At 38.7% G+C, this 19,830-nt stretch overlaps 1 non-coding gene across 1 annotated transcript; it reads left to right on the top strand.

Moving 5' to 3' along the window:
- Positions 1 to 5,204: 5,204 nt before the first annotated feature.
- On the top strand, positions 5,205 to 5,312 carry LOC148573398 (small nucleolar RNA R71). Its single transcript, XR_015905911.1, has one exon. It is a non-coding gene; the product is annotated as a small nucleolar RNA R71 (small nucleolar RNA).
- Positions 5,313 to 19,830: the final 14,518 nt, after the last annotated feature.

The raw sequence follows: 19,830 nt of genomic DNA, 5'->3' as shown, positions 1-19,830 counted from the left end.
ATAAGAACAAGGTCCAGGCATGGCCGAATGGCCAGCCCCCATAAAGGTCTAGGATAGCATAAAACTAATCAAAGATCAGACGCCTAACATGATAGTAAAAAGTTCTATTTATACTAAACTAGTTACTAGGGTTACAGAAATGAGTAAATGATGCAGAAATTCACTTTCGGGCCCACTTGGTGTGTGCTTGAGCTGAGCATTGAAGCTTTCATGTGTAGAGATCTTTCTTGGAGTTAAACGCCAGTTTGTAACCTGTTTCTGGCGTTTAACTCCAGAATATGGCAGAGAGCCGGCGTTGAACGCCAGTTTGCATCATCTAAACTCAGGCAAAGTCTGAATTATTATATATTGCTGGAAAGCCTTGGATGTCTACTTTCCAACGCAATTAAGAGAGCGCCATTTGGACCTTTGTAGCTCCAGAAAATCCACTTTGAGTGTAGGAAAGTCAGAATCAAACAGCATCTGCAGTCCTTCTTCAGCCTCTGAATCTGATTTTTGCTCAAGTCCCTCAATTTCAGCCAGAAATTACCTGAAATCACAGAAAAACACAAAAACTCATAGTAAAGTCCAGAAATGTGAATTTTATTTAAAAACTAATAAAAATATACTAAAAACTAACTAAATCATACTAAAAACTATGTAAAAACAATCCCAAAAAGCATATAAATTATCCGCTCATGACAACACCAAACTTAAATTGTTGCTTGTCCCCAAGCAACTGAAAATCAAATAGGATAAAAAAGAAGAGAATATACTATAAATTCCAAAATATCAATGAAACTTAGCTCCAATCAGATGAGCGGGACTAGTAGCTTTTTGCCTCTTGAATAGTTTTGGCATCTCACTTTATCCATTGAAGTTCAGAATGATTGGCATCTATAGGAACTTAGATTTCAGATAGTATTATTGATTCTCCTAGTTCAGTATATTGATTCTTGAACACAACTACTTTATGAGTCTTGGCCGTGGCCCTAAGCACTCTGTTTTCCAGTATTACCACCGGATACATAAATGCCACAGACACATAACTGGGTGAACCTTTTCAGATTGTGACTCAGCTTTGCTAAAGTCCTCAATTAGAGGTGTCTAGGGTTCTTAAGCACACTCTTTTTGCTTTGGACCTTGACTTTAACCGCTCAGTCTCAAGTTTTCACTTGACACCTTCACGCCACTAGCACGTGGTTAGGGACAGCTTGGTTTAGCCGCATAGGCCAGAATTTTATTCCTTTAGGCCCTCCTATCCACTGATGCTCAAAGCCTTGGATCCTTTTTATTACCCTTGCCTTTTGGTTTTAAGGGCTATTGACTTTTTGCTCTTGCCTTTTGGTTTAAAGAGCTTTTGGCTTTTTCTGCTTGCTTTTTCTTTTTTTTTTTCGCCATTTTTCTTTTCTCTTCTCTTTTTTTTTCGCAAGGTTTTGTATTCACTGCTTTTTCTTGCTTCAAGAATCAATTTTATGATTTTTCATATTATCAATAACATTTCTCCTTTTTCATCATTTTATCAATAATATTTAGTGAGGGTGACGTCTTCCTCTTCTTGAAGAACCAATAGTGCTCTTGAGCTCATGTATGTCTCTTCCTTGTCTTTGTTGCTCCTCCCTTATAGCTCTTTGATCTTCTCTAATCTCATGGAGGATGATGGATTGCTCTTGGTGCTCCATCCTTAGTTGTCCCATGTTAGAACTTAATTCTCCTAGGGAGGTGTTGATTTGCTCCCAATAGTTTTGTGGAGGGAAGTGCATCCCTTGAGGCATCTCAGGGATTTCATGGTGAGAAATTTCCTCATGTTCTTGTTGAGGTCCATGATCTCTTGTTTGCTCCATCCTCTTCTTAGTGATGGGCTTGTTCTCTTTAATAAGGATGTCTCCCTCTATGTCAATTCCAGCCGAATTGCAGAGGTGACAAATGAGGTGAGGAAAGGCTAACCTTGCCAAAGTGGAGGACTTGTCAGCCACCTTGTAGAGTTCTTGAGGTATAATCTCTTAAACTTCTACTTCATCCCCAATCATGATACTATGGATCATGATGGCCCGGTCTATAGTAACTTCAGACCGGTTGCTAGTACGAATGATTGAGCGTTGAATAAACTCCAACCATCCTCTAGCTATAGGCTTAAGGTCCAGTCTTCTCAATTGAACCGGCTTGCCTCTTGAGTCAACTTTCCATTGAGCTCCTTCTACACATATGTCCATGAGGACTTGGTTCAACCTTTGATCAAAGTTGACCCTTCTAGTGTAGGGGCGTGCGTTTTCTTCCATCATTGGTAAGTTGAACGCCAGCCTTACATTTTCCGGACTGAAATCTAAGTATTTCCCCCAAACCATGGTAAGCCAATGCTTTGGATTCAGGTTCACACTTTGATCATGGTTCCTAGTGATCCATGCATTTGCATAGAACTCTTAAACCATTAGGATCCCGACTTGTTGAATGGGGTTGGTGAGAACTTCCCAACCTCTTCTTCGGATTTCATGTCGGATCTCCGGATACTCATTCTTTTTGAGCTTGAAAGGAACCTCAGGGATCACTTTCTTCTTGGCCACAACTTCATAGAAGTGGTCTTGATGGACCTTTGAGATGAATCTCTCCATCTCCCATGACTCAGAGGTGGAAGCAATTGCCTTCCCTTTCCTCTTTCTTGAGGTTTCTCTGGTCTTAGGTGCCATTGATGGTTATGGAAAAATAAAAAGCTATGCTTTTACCACACCAAACTTAAAATGTTTGCTCGTCCCCGAGCAAAAGAAGAAAGAAAGAAGGAGGAGAAGAAGAAGAAAAATGGAGGAGAGGGAGAGAGGTGTGTATTCGGCCAAGGGGAAGAAGAGAGGGTTGCGTTGTGTGAAAATGAAGAAGGAATGAGGGGTTTATATATGAGTGGGGGGAGGTTTAGGGTTCGGCCATTAGGGTTGGGTTTGGGAGGGAAAAGAGTTTGAATTTTGGAGGTAGGTGGGGTTTTTGGGGAAGAGAGGATGGATGTGAGTGGTGAAGAGGTGATGGGGAAGAGTGATTGAGGTGATTGGTGAAGGGTATTTGTGGAAGGGAGTTATGAAAAGGTGTGAAGATGAGAGAAGAAAATGTGGGGATCCTGTGGGGTCCACAGATCCTGTGGGGTCAAGGACTTAACATCCCTGCTCCAATTAGGCGTGTAAAACGCCCTTAGCATGCATGTTTGGCGTTAAACGCCAGCTTGCTGCTTGTTTTTGGCGTTAAACGCCCAAATGTAGCCTGTTTATGGCGTTTAACGCCACTTCCATGCTCTGTTCTGGCGTTAAACGCCAGTCTGGTGGTTGTTTCTGGCGTTTAACGCCAGCTTGATGCTTCTTTCTGGCATTAAACGCCAGTTTGATGCTTCTTTCTGGCGTTTAAACGCCAGTAAGTTCTTCCTCCAGGGTGAGCTATTTTTAAAGCTGTTTTTCATTCTGTTTTTTATTTTTCAGTAGTTTTTGTGACTCCACATGATCATCAACCTAAAAAAAACATAAAATAACAATAGAAAATAAATAGATATAATTAAATAACATTGGGTTGCCTCCTAACAAGCGCTTCTTTAATGTCAATAGCTTGACAGTGAGCTCTCATGGAGCCTCACAGATGTTCAGAGCATTGTTGGGACCTCCCAACACCAAACTTAGAGTTTGACTGTGGGGCTTTGGTTGACTCTGCAGTGAGAGAAGCTCTTCATGCTTACTCTCCATGGTTATAGAAGGAGATCCTTGAGTTTTAAATACAAGGTTGTCCTTATTCAGTTGAAGGACCAATTCTCCTCTGTCCACATCAATCACAGCTCTTGCTGTGGCTAGGAAGGGTCTTCCAAGGATGATGGATTCATCCTCATCCTTTCTAGTGTCTAGGATTATGAAATTAGCAGGGATGTAAAGGCCTTCAACCTTTACTAACACATCCTCTACTTGTCCATAAGCCTATTTTCTTGAGTTGTCTGCCATCTCTAAAGAGATTCTGGCAGCTTGCACCTCAAAGATCCCAAGTTTCTCCATTAAAGAGAGTGGCATTAAGTTTATTCCTGACCCCAGGTCACACAGAGCCTTCTCAAAGGTCATGGTGCCTATGTTACAGGGAATTAGGAATTTACCAGGATCCTATTTCTTTTGAGGTAATTTCTGCCTATCCAATGCATTTAGTTCATTGGTGAGCAAGGGAGGTTCATCTTCCCAAGTCTCATTACCAAATAGCTTGGCATTCAGCTTCATGATTGCACCAAGGTACTTAGCAACTTACTCTTCAGTAATGTCTTCATCCTCTTCAGAGGATGAATACTCATCAGAGCTCATGAAGGGCAGAAGGAGGTTCAATGGAATTTCTATGGTCTCTAGATGAGCCTCAGATTCCCTTGGTTCCTCAAAGGGAAACTCCTTATTGGTCACTGAGCGTCCTAGGAGGTCTTCCTCACTAGGATTCACGTCCTCCTCCTCCTCTTTAGGTTCGGCCACACCAAGCAAGGTAATGGCCTTCCACTCTCTTTTTGGATTCTCTTCTGTATTGCTTGGGAGAGTACTAGGAGGGGTTTCAGTGACTCTTTTACTCAGCTGACCCACTTGTGCCTCCAAATTTCTAATGGAGGACCTTGTTCCATTCATGAAACTTAGAGTGGTCTTAGATAGATCAGAGACTATATTTGCTAAGCTAGATGGATTCTGCTCAGAATTCTCTGTCTGTTTCTGAGTGAATGATGAAAAAGGCTTGCTATTGCTAAACCTGTTTCTTCCACCATTATTAAAGCCTTGTTGAGGCTTTTGTTGATCCTTCCATGAGAAATTTGGATGATTTCTCCATGAGAGATTATAGGTATTCTCATAGGGTTCCCCCATGTAATTCACTTCTGTTATTGCAGGGTTCTCAGGATCATAAGCTTCTTCTTTAGAAGATGCCTCGTGAGTACTGTTGGATGCAGCTTGCAATCCATTCAGATTCTGAGAAATCATACTGACTTGCTAAGTCAATATTTTATTCTGAGCCAATATGGTATTCAGAGTATCAATTTCAAGAACTCCCTTCCTCTGAGGCGTCCCATTACTCACAGGATTCCTTTCAGAAGTGTACATGAACTGGTTATTTGCAACCATGTCAATGAGTTCTTGAGCTTCTGCAGGCGTTTTCTTTAGGTGAATGGATCCACCTGCAGAATGGTCCATTGACATCTTTGATAATTTAGACAGACCATCATAGAATATATCTAGGATGGTCAATTCTGAAAGCATGTTAGAAGGACACTTTTTGGTCAGTTGCTTATATCTCTTCCAAGCTTCATAGAGGGATTCACCTTCTTTCTGTTTGAAGGTTTGAAAATCCACTCTAAGCTTGCTAAGCTTTTGAGGAGGAAAGAACTTGGCTAAGAAAGCCGTGACCAGCTTATCCCAAGAGTTCAGGCTATCTTTAGGTTGAGAGTCCAACCATATTCTAGCTCTGTCTCTTACAGCAAACGGGAAATACATAAGCCTGTAGACCTCGGAGTCAACCCCATTGGTCTTAACACTATCACAGATCTGTAAGAATTCAGTTAAGAACTAAAATGGATCTTCTAATGGAAATCCATGAAACTTGCAGTTCTGTTGCATCAGAGAAACTAATTAAGGCTTTAGCTCAAAATTGTTTGCTCCAATGGCAGGGATTGAGATGCTTCTTCCATGTAAATTAGAATTTGGTGCAGTAAAGTCACCAAGCATCTTCCTTGCATTGTAATTATTTTCGGCCATGTCTCCTTCTTTTTCAAAAATTTCTGTCAAATTTTCTCCAGAGAGTTGTGCTTTAGCTTCCCTTAGCTTCCTCTTCAGAGTCCTTTCAGATTCAGGATCAGCTTCAACAAGAATGTTCTTATCCTTGTTCCTGCTCATATGAAAAAGAAGAAAACAGAAAAGAAAATATGAAATCCTCTATGTCACAGTATAGAGATTCCTTTAAGTGAGTAGAAGAAGAAAAGAATAGAAGAAGGAAAATTCGAACACCAGGAGGAAGAGAGGGTTCAAATTTTTAGATGAAGAGAAGTGTTAGTAAATAAATAAAATAATTAGAAAGAGATAAGGGGGAGAGAATTTCGAAAATTAAATAAATTAAAATAAAAGTATTTTTGTTTTTAATTTGAAATTAAAGTTAAAATTCGAAAACTTAAAAAGAAAAATAAAATTAAATCAAACTAAAATTTAAAACAAATAGTTAATTGAAAAGAAATTTTGAAAAAGAGGAATGTGATTTTCGAAAATTAGAGAGAGAATTAGTTAAGTAGTTTTGAAAAGGATATGATTGAAATAGTAAACTTTTAAAATCAACCAAAAAGTCAAGTAGTTAATTGAAAAAGATTTGAAAATTAATTTTTGAACAGATAAGAAGTTAGAAAAATTTTGAAATTGATTTTGAAAAAGATGTGATTGACATTTAATTTGAAAAAAGATTTGAAAAAGAAATTTAAAAATATTTGATTTTGAAAATTAAAGTTGATTACTTGACTAACAAGAAACAAAAATATATGATTTAAAATTTAAAGATTAAACCTTTCTTAAGAGGCAAGTAACAAACTTGAAAAATTTTGAATCAATCACATTAATTGTTAGTAAAGATTTTGAAATTATGAAACAAAATAAGAAAAATATTTTTGAAAATCAATTTGAAATTTTCGAAAATTATGAAAGAAAAATGAAAAATATTTGATTTTTGAAAAAGATTTGAAAAAGATAGGATTTTTAAATTGAAAATTTGACTTGACTCATAAGAAATAACTAAATTTTAAAAAGTTTTGAAAAAGTCAACTCAAATTTTTGAAATTTATGAGTGAAATAAGGGAAAGATATTTTTTTTTTGAATTTTTAATGAAGAAAGAGAAAAACAACCAAAAGACTCAAAACATGAAAATTTTGGATCAAAACAAATGATGCATGCAAGAACACTATGAATGTCAAGATGAACACCAAGAACACTTTGAATGTCAAGATGAACACCAAGAACTTATTTTTGAAAAATTTTTAAGAAAAGAAAAACATGCAAGACACCAAACTTAGAAATTTTCAAACTTTAGACACTAACAAATTGAAAATGCATATGAAAAACAAGAAAAGACACAAAACATGAAAATGCAAAGATCAAACAAAGAAATTCATCAAGAACAACTCGAAGATCATGAAGAACATATGATGAATTTTCGAAAATAAGAAGAATGCAATTGACACCAAACTTAAAATTTGACACTAGACTCAAACAAGAAACACAAAATATTTTTGGTTTTATGATTTTGTTAAAAAATTTTTTGGATTTTTCGAAAGTTATTTTGAAAAAGAAAATAAGAAACTCAAAATTTTTAATAAAGATTCCAGGAATCATGCAATGTTAGTCTAAAGCTTCAGTCTAAAGAGATTAGACAGGGCAAAACAAGCTTCAGCAGGACATTACATACAACAGCCAAATTGATGGGAATCAACTGACTCCTGTGATGATAAAAGCATCATCTGAAATGCTAGAATTCATTCTTAAAAATTCTGAAGAACATAGAATAATTTATTTTTTTTTTGAAAATTTTTCGAAAATAAAAAGAACAAAAACAAAAGGCTTAAAATTAAAATAAAATTACCTAATCTGAGCAACAAGATGAACCGTCAGTTGTCCAAACTCGAACAATCCCCGGCAACGGTGCCAAAAACTTGGTGCACGAAATTGTGATCCTTAACAACGGCGCCAAAAAATTGTTGCTCGGAACGTAATTCACACACTTTGTCACAACTTCGCACAACTAACCAACAAGTGCACTGGGTCGTCCAAGTAATAAACCTTACGTGAGTAAGGGTCAATCCCACGGAGATTGTCGGCTTGAAGCAAGCTATGGTCACCTTGTAAATCTCAGTCAGGCGGATTCAAATGGTTATAGGGTTTTAATAATTAAAATATAATTAAAATATAAAATAGGATAGAGATACTTATGTAATTCCTTGGTGAGAATTTCAGATAAGCGTATAGAGATGCTTTTGTTCCTCCTGAACCTCTGCTTTCCTACTGTCTTCATCCAATTATTCATACTCCTTTCCATGGCAAGCTTTGTGTAGGGCATCACCGTTGTCAATGGCTACTTCCCATCCTCTCAGTGAAAATGGTCCAAGATGCGCTGTCACCACATGGCTATTCATCTGTCGGTTCTCGATCATACTAGAATAGGATTCGGTAATCCTTTTGCGTCTGTCACTATGCCCAGCACTCGCGAGTTTGAAGCTCGTCACAGCCATCCCTTCCCGGATCCTACTCGGAATACCACAGACAAGGTTTAGACTTTTCGGACCTCAAGATTGGCCGCCAATAGTTCTAGCCTATATCACGAAGACTCTGATCTCACGATCAGAAGGCTAAGAGATACACATTCAAGCTTGTTTGCATGTAGAACGGAAGTGTTTGTCAGGCACGCGTTCATAAGTGAGAATGATGATAAGCGTCACATAATCATCACATTCATCATGTTCTTGTGTGCGAATGAATATCTTAGAGAAGAAATAGGCTTGAATTGAATAGAAAAACAATAGTACTTTGTATTAATTTATGAGGAACAGCAGAGCTCCACACCTTAATCTATGGTGTGTAGAAACTCTATCGTTGAAAATACATAAGAACAAGGTCCAGGCATGGACGAATGGCCAGCCCCCATAAAGGTCTAGGATAGCATAAAACTAATTAAAGATCAGACACCTAACATGATAGTAAAAAGTTCTATTTATACTAAACTAGTTACTAGGGTTACAGAAATGAGTAAATGATGCAGAAATTCACTTCCGGGCCCACTTGGTGTGTGCTTGGGCTGAGCATTGAAGCTTTCATGTGTAGAGGTCTTTCTTGGAGTTAAACGCTAGTTTGTAACCTGTTTCTGGCGTTTAACTTTGCTTTGCAACCTGTTTCTCGCGTTTAACTCCGAATAGGGCAGAGAGTCAGCGTTGAACGCCAATTTGAGTCATCTAAACTCGGGCAAAGAATGGACTATTATATATTGCTGGAAATCCCTGGATGTCTACTTTCCAACGCAATTGAGAGCGTGCCATTTGGACTCCTGTAGCTCCAGAAAATCCACTTTGAGTGTAGGGAGGTCAGACTCCAATAGCATCTGCAGTCCTTCTTCAGCCTCTGAATCTGATTTTTGTTCAAGTCCCTCAATTTCAGCCAGAAATTACCTGAAATCATAGAAAAACACACAAACTCATAGTAAAGTCCAGAAATGTGAATTTTATTTAAAAACTAATAAAAATATACTAAAAACTAACTGGTGCACGAATTGTGAATCACACTTTTCACAACTCGTACCACTAACCAGCAAGTGCACTGGGTCGTCCAAGTAATACCTTACGTGAGTAAGGGTCGAATCCCACGGAGATTGTTGGTTTGAAGCAATCTATGGTTATCTTGCAATTCTTAGTCAGGAAGTCAATTTTATTTATCAGTTGAATTGCGAATAAACAAGAGAGTATGGGTTAAAGGTTACTTGTTATGCAGTAATGGAGAATATGTTGGAGTTTTGGAGATGCTTTATCTTCTGAATCTCTGCTTTCCTCTGTCTTCTAATTCACGCACGCACATCCTTCTATGGCAAGCTGTGTGTTGGGGCATCACCGTTGTCAATGATTACATCCCCTCCTCTTGTGAAAATGTTCCAAATGCTCTGTCACAGCACGGCTAATCATCTGAGGTTCCCGATCATGCTGGAATAGGATTCACCCTCCTTTTGCGTCTGTCACTACGCCCAGCACTCGCGAGTTTGAAGCTCGTCACAGTCATTCAATCCCTGAATCCTACTCGAAATACCACAGACAAGGTTTAGACTTTCCGGATTCTCATGAATGCCGCCATCAATCTAGCTTATACCACGGAGATTCTGATTAAGGAATCTAAAAGATATTCATTCAATCTGATGTAGAACGGAGGTGATTGTCAGACACACGTTCATGGATTGAGGAAGGTGATGAGTGTAACTGATCATCACCTTCTCCATAGTTAGACGCGAATGGATATCTTAGATAGGAACACGCATGTTTGAATGGAAAACAAAACTACTTGCATTAATTCATCGAGACACAGCAGAGCTCCTCACCCCCAACAATGGAGTTTAGAGACTCATGCCGTCAAAGAGTACAAAGTTTTGATCTAAAATGTCATGAGATATAAAAGAAGTCTCTAAAAGTTGTTTAAATACTAAACTAGTAGCCTAGGTTTACAGAAAATGAGTAAACTATAGCAGATGATATAGAGATCCACTTCTGGGGCCCACTTGGTGTGTGCTGGGGCTGAGACTTAAGCAATTTACGTGCATAAGGCCATTTTGGGCGTTCAACGCCAGGTTTGGATCCATTTCTGGCATTGAACTCCAACTTTTGATCCTTTTCTGGCGCTGGACGCCATAATTGGGCAGAGAACTGGTGTTGAACGCCAGTTTACGTCATCTATCCTTGAGCAAAGTATAGACTATTATATATTTCTGAAAATCTCTGGATGTCTACTTTCCAACGCAATTGAAAGCACGCCATTTCGAGTTTTGTAGCTCCAGAAAATTCACTTTGAGTGAAGGGAGGTCAGAATCCAACACCATTAGCAGTCCTTTTTCAGCCTGAATCAGATTTTTGCTCAGCTCCCTCAATTTCAGCCAGAAAAATACCTGAAATTATAGAAAAATACACAACTCATAGTAAAGTCCAGAAATATGAATTTTTCCTAAAAACTAATGAAAATAAACTAAAAACTAACTAAAACATACTAAAAACTATATGAAATTAACTCCAAAAAGCGTATAAAATATCCGCTCATCACAACACCAAACTTAAACTGTTGCTTGTCCTCAAGCAACTAGACAAATAAAATAGAAGACTAATAGGTTGAGAAGCAATAATATCTTAGAGTTTTTGAGTGAAGCTCAGATTCTAATTAGATGAGCGGGACTAGTAGCTTTTTGCTTCCGAACAGTTTTGGCATCTCACTTTATCCATTGAAGCTCAGAGTGATTGGCATCTATAAGAACTTAGAATTCAGATAGTGTTATTGATTCTCCTATTTTAGTATGATGATTCTTGAACACAGCTATTTCATGAGTCTTGGCCGTGGCCCTAAGCACTTTGTTTTCCAGTATTACCACCGGATACATAAATGCCACAGACACATAATTGGGTGAACCCTTTGGATTGTGACTCAGCTTTGCTAAAGTCTCCAATTAGAGGTGTCCAGAGTTCTTAAGCACACTCTTCTTTCTGCTTTGGACCTTGACTTTAACCGCTCAGTCTCAAGTTTTCACTTGACACCTTCACGCCACAAACACATGGTTTGGGACAGCTTGATTTAGCCGCTTAGGCCAGGATTTTATTCCCTTAGGCCCTCCTATCCACTGATGCTCAAAGCCTTGGGATCCTTTTTATTACCCTTGCCTTTTGATTTTAAGGGCTATTGGCTTTTTCTGCTTTTCTCTCTCTTTTTTTTTTGCTGCTTTTTCTTGCTTCAAGAATTATTTTTATGATTTTTCAGATTATCAATAACATGTCTCATGTTCACCATTCTTTCAAGAGCCAACATATTTAACAGTCTTAAACAACAAATTCAAAAGACATATGCACTGTTCAAGCATTCATTCAGAAGGCAGAAAGTATTACCACCACATGTAACTAATTAGAATTTCTCTTATTAAAACTCGAAATTTTATTGCCTCTCATTCAAAAGATCTACTATTTTATTCATGTTTGCTGATGATGAGAAAAATAAACTATGGCTTAATTGGAGATAAAATCAAAATAGATACTAATTACTACTATATGACTCCTAAGGTGAACTTCTATAACGACACTATCACAGAGTTAAAGCAGAAATTGGAATTTAACAACTTTAGTTCTAGGAAATGGGTGTTCCTCGGATCTTTGGGGTGCTTTGTCCTTCAAGAGATAACTTCTGGCGCTTCAAGTCCCTCAAGTCACGCCCTTGCTCCTCTTGTTCTTTAAACATATAGGTGAGAATTTGACTGTGCTCCTTCTGTTCTTTTATTATTTGTTCCATAGCTTCCCGTATCTTGGTAACAGACATCTCAAGATACTCCCAATATTCAGATTGAGGGATTTCTGGGAGAAATTCCTGTGTTTTCTTCTTGGTGGGATCATCCTGTGCTTGTTGTTTTTCCATTGATGCTTTGGTGATTGGTTTCTCAACTGAGATATACTCAGTTATTCCCATCCTTACCCCAACGTCCTTGCAGAGCAGAGAAACCACGTTTGGATAAGCCAACCTGGCTTTTTTAGAATTTTTGTTAGCAATTTTGTAGAGTTCAGCTGAGATCAGCTGATGAACTTCCACTTCTTTTCCCATCATGATGCAATGGATCATCACTGCTCTTTTAACTGTGACTTCAGAACGGTTGCTAGTAGGCAACAGAGAATGCCCAATGAAGTCCAGCCATCCTCTGGTGACTGGTTTGAGATCTTCTCTCTTGAGTTGATTTGGGACACCCTTTGTGTTGGTGGTCCACCTAGATCCAGGGATATATATGTCCTCTAGAATCTTATCCAGGCCCTTGTCTGTTCTCATCATTCTCCTGTTGAAGGAGTCTGGATCATCTTTCAGCTGAGGTAGCTTTAAGATCTCTCTGATCTTGTCAAGGGTGGTGTGAACAATCTTTCCTCTGACCATGGTCCGATATTCATAGAAAGCAGTTCCAGATAGTTTTTGCTTGTCAGTCTGCCACATATTAGCATAGAACTCCTGGATCATATTCCTTCCCACTTTCGTTTCAAGATTAGCTAGGACTTCCCAGTTCCTGATTCGAATTTGCTCCTGGATCTCCAGATATTCATCTTCTTTCAGATCGAATCTAACTTCCGGGATCACTGATCTCAGACCCATTATTTTGTTATAATGGTCTGAATGTTCTTTAGATAAGAACTTCCCTTGATTCCAAAGTGGTTTTGGAACGCTCTCTTTCTTACCTCTTGGAGTGGGTTGTTTTCCTTTAGGAGCCATGATCTTAGTGATCGCGGATAAACACACCAAAATTAGAGGTTTGCTTGTCCTCAAGCAAAAAAAAAAGAAAGGAGAGGGAAAGATGGAGAGCTAGGTGCAATTGTTGATGGGAGGGGAGGGAGGCCGAACTCAAATTTAAAGGGAGGGAGGGTGAGTTTTCAAAAAAAGAGATAAAGATATGATAAAAAGATTGATTTGGAAAAGATAAGATAGAAGATATGATAAGAGAGGATATAGTTTAAAATTGAAAAGATATGAAAGATTTTTGAAAAAGATAAATCTAGATTTTGAAAAAGATAATGTGGAGATTTGAAAAAGATATTAGTTGGAAAAAATTAGATTTGTTTTGAAAATAGGATTTGAAAAGAGTTGGATTGAATTTGCAAAGAGGCTTGGTGTTTATGGATTAAGATACATTTGATATTTTTAAAGTAGGATTTTTAGACATTAGGGATTTTAGAAATCATGGTTCTTAACATGTTTATGCAAGAAATCATGAATTGAAGTATGAAAATCAAGATTAGAATGAAAAAATATGAAGAAAAATGAGTTTGCCTCCTCCCTGCCATCCTGGCGTTTGAACGCCCAAACACTGCCTGTTTTGGGCGTTCAATGCCCAAATGTTGATCTCCTGGGCGTTCAACGCCCAGTTGTTGCCCTTTTCTGGCGTTGAACGCCAGATTGCTACCCTTACTGGCGTTCAGCGCCCACTGGCTGCCCCTTTTGGGCGCTGAACGCCCAAAATAGGCTCTTACTGGCGTTTTCTTGCCAGTGAGCTCTTTTTCTCTGTTTTTTGTGCAAATTCCTTCTGTAACCCTGTGAACTTATGAAATTGATTCTTTACCTTGTCATCAATGAACTCTATATAAACAAATAAAAATAAAAATAGAAATAGGGCAAAATTCTTAGAGGATTGATGCCCCATGGCTGGGTTGCCTCCCAGCAAGCGCTTCTTTATTGTCTTTAGCTAGACCTTGCTGAGCTTTTAGTCTAGCTTCAGCCTTGAGCACTCTTGCTCAATGTTGCCTTCAAGATAGTGTTTGATTCTCTGTCCATTGACAATGAACCTCTTATCAGAATCAATATCTTGAAGCTCCACATAACCATATGGTGATACACTTGTGATCACGTATGGTCCCCTCCACCGGGATTTCAATTTCCTGGGGAATAGCCTGAGTCTAGAGTTGAACAGCAGAACCTTCTGTCCTGGCTCAAAGATTCTAGATGACAGCTTTCTGTCATGCCACTTTTTTTATTTCTCTTTATAAAGCTTGGCATTTTCGAAAGCCTTGAATCTGAATTCCTCTAGCTCATTTAGCTGGAGCAATCTTTTTTCTCCAGCTAATTTGGCATCAAAGTTTAGGAATCTGGTTGCCCAGTAGGCTTTATGTTCCAGTTCCACGGACAGGTGACATGCCTTACCATACACAAGTTGGTATGGAGAGGTCCCTATAGGGGTCTTGAATGCTGTTCTGTAAACCCACAGAGCATCATCCAAGCTCCTTGCCCAATCCTTTCTACGGGTACTTACTGTCCGTTCTAGGATTCTCTTTAATTCTCTGTTAGAGACTTCAACTTGCCCATTAGTTTGTGGATGATATGGAGTAGCCACCTTATGGCGAATTCCATACCGAACCATGGCAGAGTAAAGCTGTTTATTGTAGAAGTGAGTGCCCCCATCACTGATTAGTACTCTAGGGACACCAAACCTGCTAAAGATATGTTTCTGGAGGAACTTCAGCACTGTTTTAGTATCATTGGTGGGTGTGGCAATGGCCTCTACCCATTTTGATACATAGTCAACTGCCATCAGAATATAAGTGTTTGAGTATGATGGTGGGAAAGGTCCCATGAAATCAATTCCCCATACGTCAAACAACTCAATTTCCAAGATTCCTTGTAGAGGCATGGCGTAACCATGAGGCAGATTACCAGCTCTTTGGCAACTGTCACAGTTACGTACAAACTCTCGGGAATCTTTATAGAGTGTGGGCCAATAGAAGCCACATTGGAGGACCTTGGTGGCTGTTCGCTCACCTCCGAAATGGCCTCCATATTAAGATCCATGTCAATGCCACAGGATCCTCTGTGCTTCTTCTCTAGGCACACACCTACGGATTATTCCGTCTGCACATCTCTTAAAGAGATAAGGTTCATCCCACAAGTAGTACTTTGCATCAGTAATTAATTTCTTCTTTTGTATCCTGTTGTACTCCTTGGGTATGAACCTTACAGCTTTATAGTTTGCAATATCGGCAAACCATGGTGTTTCCTGAATGGCAAATAAATGCTCATCCGGAAAAGTCTCAGAGATCTTAAGAGAGGGGAGGGGCGTCCCTTCTACTGGCTCTATCTGGGACAGATGATCAGCCACTTGGTTCTCTGTCCCTTTTCTGTCTCTTATTTCTATATCAAACTCTTGCAGAAGCAACACCCATCTGATGAGCCTGGGTTTTGAATCCTGCTTTGTGAGTAGATATTTAAGAGCAGCATGATCAGTATACACAATCACTTTTGATCCTACTAAGTATGATCTGAACTTGTCAATGGCGTAAACCACTGCAAGTAATTCTTTTTCTATGGTTGTGTAATTTTTCTGGGCATCATTTAGAACGCGACTAGCGTAATGAATGACGTGCAGAAGCTTGTCATGCCTCTGTCCCAACACTGCACCAATGGCGTGATCACTGGCATCACACATTAGCTCAAATGGTAATGTCCAGTCTGGTGCAGAAATAACTGGTGCTGTGACCAGCTTAGCTTTCAGTGTTTCAAACGCCTGCAGGCACTCTGTGTCAAACACAAATGGCGTGTCAGCAGCTAGCAGATTGCTTAGAGGTTTTGCGATTTTTGAAAAATCCTTTATAAACCTCCTATAGAATCCTGCATGCCCCAGAAAGCTTCTGATTGCCTTAACATTGGCAGGTGGTGGTAATTTTTCAATTACCTCTATTTTTGCTTGATCCACCTCTATTCCCTTGTTTGAGATTTTATGCCCAAGGACAATCCCTTCAGTCACCATGAAGTGACATTTTTCCCAATTTAAAACTAGGTTGGTCTCTTGGCATCTCTTCAAAACAAGTTTTAGGTGATCAAGACAGGAGCTGAATGAGTCTCCATATACTGAGAAGTCATCCATGAAGACTGGTGCACGAAATTGTGATGTCCAGGCTCAAACTATTCCTGGCACGTGAGCAACTTGGTACGCGTAATCGTGATTACACATTCATAATATGTCACAACTTCGATACAACTAACCAGCAAGTGCACTGGGTCGTCCAAGTAATACCTTACATGAGTAAGGGTCGAATCCCACGGAGATTGTTGGTATGAAGCAAGCTATGGTCACCTTGTAAATCTCAGTCAGGTAGATATAAAGTGATAATGGTGTTTTCGAATATTATATAATAAAATAGGGATAGAGATACTTATGTAATTCATTGGTAGGAATTTCAGATAAGCCAGTTTACGTCATCTATCCTTGAGCAAAGCATGGACTATTATATATTGCTGGAAAGCCCGGATGTCTACTTTCCAACGCAATTAAAAGCACGCTATTTCGAGTTCTGTAGCTCCAGAAAATTCACTTTGAGTGCAGGGAGGTCAGAATCCAACAACATCAGCAGTCCTTTTTCAGCCTGAATCAGATTTTTGCTCAGCTCCCTCAATTTTAGCCAGAAAAATACCTGAAATTACAGAAAAACACACAACTCATAGTAAAGTCCAGAAATATGAATTTTCCTAAAAACTAATGAAAATAAACTAAAAACTAACTAAAACATACTAAAAACTATATGAAATTAACTCCAAAAAGTGTATAAAATATTCGCTCATCACTAACTAAATCATACTAAAAACTATGTAAAAACAATGCCAAAAAGCGTATAAATTATCTGCTCATCAGGAGCAAATCAACACATCCCTAGGAGAATTAAGTTCCAACATGGGACAACTAAGGGTGGAGCACCAAGAGCATTCCATCCTCCTCCATGAAATTAGAGAAGACCAAAGAGCCATAAGGGAGGAGCAACAAAGGCAAGGAAGAGATATAGAGGAGCTCAAGGACTCCATAAGATCTTCAAGAGGAAGAACAAGCCGCCATCACTAAGGTGGACCCGTTCTTTAATTTCCTTGTTCTTATTTTTCTGTTTTTCGAAAATTATGCTTTGTATTTTATTTATGTTTGTGTCTTATTACATGATCACTAGTGTCTAAGTGTCTATGTCTTAAACCTATGAATGTCCTATGAATCCATCACATTTCTTAAATAAAAAGTGTTTTTAATTGCAAAAAGAAAAAGAAGTACATGAATTTTGAATTTTAAAACAGATTAATTATTTTGATGTGGTGGAATACTTTTTGTTTTTCTGAATGAATGCTTGAACAGTGTATATTTTTGAATTGTTGTTCATGAATGTTAAAATTGTTGGCTCTTCAAAGAATGATGAAAAAGGAGAAATGCTATTGATAATCTGAAAAATCATAAAATTGATTCTTGAAGCAAGAAAAAGCAGTGAAATAAAAAGGCAAGGGTAAAATAAAAAGGATCCAAGGCTTTGAGCATCAGTGGATAGGAGGACCCATAGGAATAAAATCCTGGCCTAAGCGGCTAAACCAAGTTATCCCTAACTATGTGCTTGTGGCGTGAAGGTGTCAAGTGAAAAGATTGAGACTGAGCGGTTAAAGTCGTGGTCCAAAATAATAAGAGTGTGCTTAAGAGCTCTAGACACCTCTAATTGGGGACTCTAGCAAAGCTGAGTTACAATCTGAAAAGGTTCACCCAGTTATGTGTCTGTGGCATTTATGTATCCGGTGGTAATACTGGAAAACAAAATGCTTAGGGTCACGGCCAAGACTCATAAAGTAAATGTGTTCAAGAATCAACATACTGAACTAGGAGAATCAATAACACTATCTAAATTCTGAGTTCCTATAGATGCCAATCATTCTAAACTTCAAAGGATAAAGTGAGATGCCAAAACTGTTCAGAAGCAAAAAGCTAATAGCCCCACTCATCTAATTAAGACTAATCTTCATAGATATTTTTGGAATTCATTGTATATTCTCTTCCTTTTATCCTATTTGATTTTCAGTTGCTTGGGGACAAGCAACAATTTAAGTTTGGTATTGGAATGAGCGGATAATTTATACGCTTTTTGGCACTATTTTTAGGTAGTTTTTAGTATATTTTAGTTAGTTTTTATTATATTTTTATTAGTTTTTAAATAAAAATCACATTTCTGGACTTTACTATGAGTTTGTGTATTTTTCTGTGATTTCAGGTATTTTCTGGCTGAAATTGAGGGACCTGAGCAAAAATCTGATTCAGAGGCTGAAAAAGGACTGCAGATGCTGTTGGATTCTGACCTCCCTGCACTCGAAGTAGATTTTCTGGAGCTACAGAAGCCTAATTGGCGCGCTCTTAATTGCGTTGGAAAGTAGACATCCTGGGCTTTCCAGCAATATATAATAGTTTATACTTTTCCTAAGATTTGATGGCCCAAACTGGCGTTCCAAGTCAGCATAAAAATTCTGGCGTCAAAACGCCAGAACTAGCATAAAAGCTGGAGTTAAACGCCCAAACTGGCACAAAAGCTGGCGTTTAACTCCAAGAAAAGTCTCTATACGTGAAAGTTTCAATGTTCAGCTCAAGCACATACCAAGTGGGTCTGGAAGTGGATTTCTGCATCATTTACTTATTTCTGTAACCCTAGGCTACTAGTTTTCTATAAATAGGACCTTTTGCTATTGTATTTTCATCTTAGAATCTTTTAATCACGTTTTGATGATTGAACCCTCTTTGGGAGGCTGGCCATTCGGCCATGCCTAGACCTTTTGTTCTTATGTATTTTCTACGGTGGAGTTTCTACACCCCATAGATTAAGGTGTGGAGCTCTGCTGTTCCTCATGAATTAATGCAAAGTACTATTGTTTTTCTATTCAACTCAAGCCTATTTCTTCTCCAAGATATTCATTCGCACTCAAGAACATGATGAATGTGATGATTATGTGATACTCATCACTATTCTCACCTATGAACGCGTGCCTGACAACCACTTCCGCTCTACATGCAAACAAGAGATGACTGTGAAGGGATCCGGAAAGTCTAAACCTTGTCTGTGGTATTCTGAGTAGGATCTGGGAAGGGATGACTATGACGAGCTTCAAACTCGCGAGTGTTGGGCGTAGTGACAGATGCAAAAGGATCAATAGATCCTATTCCAACATGATCGAGAATCAACAGCTGATTAGCCGTGCGGTGACAGCGCATTTGGACCATTTTCACTGAGAGGACGGGAGGTGTTGACAACGGTGAAACCCAACATACAGCTTGCCATGGAAAGGAGTATGAATGATTGGATGAAGACAATAGGAAAGCAGAAGTTCAGGAGGAACAAAGCATCTTCATACGCTTATCTGAAATTCTCACCAATGAATTATATAAGTATCTCTATCTTATTTTATATTTTATTCATCTTTTAATTATCAATTCTCCATAACCATTTGAATTCGCCTGACTGAGATTTACAAGATGACCATAGCTTGTTTCAAGCCGACAATCTCCGTGAGATCGACCCTTACTCACGTAAGGTTTATTACTTGGACGACCCAGTGCACTTGCTGGTTAGTTATGCGGAATTGTGAAAAAGAGTTGAGATTACAATTGTGCGTACCAAGTTGTTGGTGCCATTGATGATCATAATTTCGTACACCACAAGACAATGGATATGGTGGACCCCTTGTAGTTACCAACAAGTCCCACCATATGCATATGAACCCCCTCCTCAATATAGCTTTGATCCACCATACTCACAAACCCCCTACTACCAAACACCCTCATATGATCCTAATCATGCAATCCGAGCGGAACAAAAA

This window comes from Arachis ipaensis, chromosome B2 (assembly GCF_059453495.1).
Source record: "Arachis ipaensis isolate K30076 ecotype BB chromosome B2, ASM5945349v1, whole genome shotgun sequence".
NCBI classification, from domain to species: Eukaryota; Viridiplantae; Streptophyta; class Magnoliopsida; order Fabales; family Fabaceae; genus Arachis; species Arachis ipaensis.
This window is presented reverse-complemented; position numbering and strand designations above follow the sequence as displayed.